This window comes from Apium graveolens, chromosome 11 (genome assembly GCF_009905375.1).
Source record: "Apium graveolens cultivar Ventura chromosome 11, ASM990537v1, whole genome shotgun sequence".
NCBI classification, from domain to species: Eukaryota; Viridiplantae; Streptophyta; class Magnoliopsida; order Apiales; family Apiaceae; genus Apium; species Apium graveolens.
In genome coordinates this window covers 98,847,465-98,851,954 of record NC_133657.1, presented here as the reverse complement: position 1 = coordinate 98,851,954, position 4,490 = coordinate 98,847,465, and the positions used below count along the sequence as shown (strand labels likewise).

The following is a 4,490-nucleotide window of genomic DNA, read 5'->3' as shown; positions in this document are numbered from 1 at the left end:
AACATAAAGTCAAACAGTTAAAATCTGCTAAAGGACATAAATTGTGCCAAACAGAGAAATTGAAGAATCATAATATGTTACCTTCTTGGCATCAGCATCTTGTATCTCCTTGGGGATGTCATCATAACCCTGTTTAATAAGACAGGTATCAAGTTTAACAAAATGCTGATTGAGGTATACGCACATCAAATTTAAATGATCATAGAGTTTCAATATTAAAGAGAATGAGAGTCTGTACCTCTGGTTTCTTATCTTCAGGATCAGGGATAAATTATTTGTCATCCCAATCTTCAGGCTGCCATTATTATGAGTGGGAAGTTCAATATTATATTCAAGAGTAGTGATGTTAAATTTAAAATTGAACATACATAGTTTAATGCTTAAGAAATTACTCTTTTTTTCCCGGGATCCTTGATTTTCTTTGGTGGAAGAAGATCCCAGTCAGAGTACTACTACTATAATTTTGTCGCATAATTGCAGTCAAAGCAAATTCAGGTGATGCAATGCAGGCCCACATGCCGCACGTGATACTAACTTTCTATGGTATGATCAAGCAAAAATGATAGTGAGCAGTGAAATAGAAACACATACCCGCAATGATCTGTTCCTCTCAAGGCCTTCAGCCAGAGCAGAAGCACCCAAAGCACCCCCATGGTTTCGACTTGGACATAAGAAAATCACAAAAAGTTACTAAAGGATAATAATACAGGTCAACATTGGCATAAAATTTGCACGTTTAGAATCAAAATCGAATTGTACAAACAAATTAATGCTAATTTTTTAAACTCACTTTAGGTACATTGTGTGCAAGGTTTCATTCCCAACAAGTGATCTTGCAAGCTCTGAGAAGCCCCACCTCCATTATAAAAAAGAAAAAATAATCAGAATGATTTTGCACGAAGCGAATTTGAATAAAACATAACTAACAGTATCAAATTAGTAAGCTTGCATAAATACACAATTGTTATCCAATTCGAGAATCTGCAATCTTGAATTTCTAATCAACATCTCAGAAATTGCCTTTGATCCCTGTACGAAATCATAACTATAAGTAAATTATTAAACACCTAAATTCCATAGAGTTGCCATCATGTTATCTGCAAAATAGTTCTTAAAACTCGGAGTTGGCGATGAACATGCTTTTTGCCAAGCACTTGTAAGAGCCTGCAGAAAAATTAAATATGCAACACAAATTTAATTTCACAAACTAAACATTTCAATACAATAATAATAATGATAACAATGTCCTTTACTATTGACATCCATATTAGGAAACATAAAATCTTGCACTTATGCAGGTGATAACAATATCACTTATGCAGGTGACTGCAATTCTAAGCTAATTCAGAAGTTTAACTAGTTTTAGTCTGATGGATGCAAATATAAAAAAACAATTATATTGACTACTACATTGTTTAGTATATTCTAACTAATCTACCTTAAAAATTTAAGCCATTAATAATAAGAGGGAAGATTTATAGCAAAACATCATACCTCTTTCTCGAGCATTCTTTCTCGGCACATTCTTTGCCTTCTGATGCAGCACCAATAGGAAGTGGAGCATCAAATTCTGAGACATCACTGCAACCAAATAGCAAAACCAAATTAATCCCGTCTAATACTCCAAAATTAAACTTAAAAATAGTCAACCAAATTGATCACTAGATTTAGATAAAGAAGATTATCAACTAGAATCAACAAAATGAATATCCGACACTGACAAATTAATAAGTGATAACTTACAAAAACAAATAAATAAAACAGATTACTTGTTGTCAGCTTAGATCGGAGACCACAATAAAAACCATTACCACCAAAACATATAAAGCTATCAACTTTAATAACCCTCTTACTTACCACTACTAGCCACTATGTACTAGATAAATTATCCCCTGCCCAAAATTATAAAAGAAAAAACCCCACCAGAACAGGTAAAGATTTCAACTTTAATAACGCTCGTAATTAGTACTAATAGGTCCTAGGAAACAAACATCCTCTACCTCAGATTATAAAAGAAAAAAACCCCACATCAACATAATTAGTGACCCAAGAAGCATAAAAAATTAGGGTTTCAATTTAAAACACCCAATTTAAAAGTTAGGGTTTAATATTTACCCAATTCAAGCTTAGACCTCTGAGTTAGCTTTAACCTCCGACTTGAGCTTTATATTCCAATTTGAGCTTTAAACTCCGACTTGAACAAACTCTGACGACCTTTTCAGAGAGAGAGAGAGAGGAGAGAGCGGACAGAGCGGTCAAAATGCAGATAGAGAGAGAGAGAGAGAAGAACATGGTTGAGATGGGTTGTTCTTCGGTCGAGTAAAGAGAAAGAGGAGAGAGAAGAGAGGGTTTTTGATTTTATGTTTTATATTTGATGTTTGAAGAGATGTTGTAGGTATATGTATTTTATTTTTTGATTTAATTAATCTTATGTGTAAAGTCCAAAAGAGGGGAGGGAAGATTTTAGGCTTGAAATTTTGCCAAGGCAAAGAAAGGGGGGAATTTTAAAGAGGGAATGAATTATTTGGTTGAGGGGGAAAGGGGAAGAGCGCGGGATCATTTTTTTTTAAAACATACTTGTATCATCAGCTGGGTTGAAAAAACTGATGTCTATTATACACAAAGACATCAGTTGGATAAAATTGATGTAAAAAATTCTTTTTACATCAGTGCCAACATCAACCGATGTCTAAGAGGCGATGTCTATTCTACTTTTTCTAGTAGTGTCACCTTAACTAATACGTCCTCCACTATGCCTCGTGGGTATGTAATAGAACGATCAGCCAATTATAGAGACATGTAGGTGGGCTTTGGATCAGACAAATTCAACTTTTTGAAGATAGACAACAGCATCAGATTGATGCTTGCTCCTAAATCGCACAAACATTTGTCAAAAGACAACTTGCCAATGGTGCAAGAAATGGTGAAGCTTCCTGGATCTTTAAGCTTTAGAGGTAATTTTTGTTGCAGCACAGTACTGCACTCTTTCGTTAGAGCAACGGTCTTAAGGTCATCCAGTTTCACCTTCCTTGAAAGAATACTCTTCATGAATTTTGCATAACTAAGCATTTGCTCTAGAGCCTCATCGAAAGGTATATTGATATGAAGTTTCTTGAACACCTCCAGAAACTTACCGAACTGCTTATCCAGCTTTTGTTGTTGTAATCTCTTAGGGAAAGGGGGTGGAGGATAGAGTTATTTCTCCCCTGTATTACCCTCAGGCAGAGTGTGTTCAACAATAGTCTTCCTTGGTTCCGCCGCTTTCTCCTTTTGCTTCTCTTCTTCATCAACAACTTCAGCTTCTCCGTCTTTCGCTTTTTCAGCATCAGCAACTTTTCCACACCTTAAGGTAATAGCTTTGACTTGCTCTTTAGCTTCCTTCCTGCCTGGCACTTCAGTATCGCTGGGAAGTGTGCCCGGTTGACGGTTAAGCACTGCATTGGCTATTTGACCGATTTGATTTTCCAAGGTCTTGATAGAAACAGCCTGACTTTTGCACAACAGCTTGAGTTCCTCAAAATCAGCACTAGAAGGTGGAGCAGCACCTCCTTGTTGAGGATATGATTGCCTTTGAGCATAATGTTGTGGTTGCTGGAGTCCAGGTGGATTAAACTGTTTACTTACGCCTTGCTGATATGGTTGCTGAATAACATTCTGAGTATTGCTCCAGCTGAAATTGGGATGATTTCTGTTTTTAGGATGATAAGTAGCTGGCACGGGCTATTGCGGTCGCTGATAATTGTTCACATACTGAACAGATTCATTCACAAGAGAACACTGATCCGTAGCATGAGAACCTGCACAAAGCTCACAGACTATAGCTATCTGATTGACTCCATAGGTGGCTAAAGAATCGACATTCAAAGACAGCGTTGGGAGCTGCACTGCAATAACTGTAGCTGCATCGACTTCCAGAATACCTGCTACCTTCCCAGGCATCATCCTTTGAGTTGGGTTTTGATGCTCATTTGCAGCCATAGTTTCAATAAGATTATAAGCCTCAGTATAGCTTTTGGCCCACAAGGCGCCTCCAGCTGCTGCATCGAGCATGGGCCGAGATTGGGTCCCCAAACCATTATAGAAACCAGTGATCACCATCTAGTCAGGCATGCCATGATGTGGACACTTTCTCAACATCTCCTTGTAGCGCTCCCAAGCTTCGCACATAGATTCTGTTGGTTGCTGTGCAAACTGAGTAAGAGCACTCCTCATAGCTGCAGTCTTTGCCATTGGATAGAACTTCACTACAAACTTATGCGCAAGATCTTGCCAAGTAGTGATGGACCCAGCTGGTTCATAATATAACCAATCCTTAGCTTTATCCCTCAGAGAGAATGGGAAAAGCCTCAGCTTGATAGCCTCATCAGTCACACCATTATATTTGAAAGTACTACAGATCTCGACAAAATTCCTGATGTGCATGATGGGGTCTTGAGTCGCAGCACCTCCAAAAGAAATAGAATTCTGCACCATCTGAATAGTGCCCGGCT

At 37.8% G+C, this 4,490-nt stretch overlaps 1 non-coding gene across 1 annotated transcript; it reads left to right on the top strand.

Moving 5' to 3' along the window:
* Positions 1–4,108: 4,108 nt before the first annotated feature.
* LOC141698988 (small nucleolar RNA R71) lies at positions 4,109–4,215 on the top strand. The gene has a single exon (XR_012565481.1). It is a non-coding gene; the product is annotated as a small nucleolar RNA R71 (small nucleolar RNA).
* The last annotated feature ends 275 nt before the right edge of the window (positions 4,216–4,490 follow it).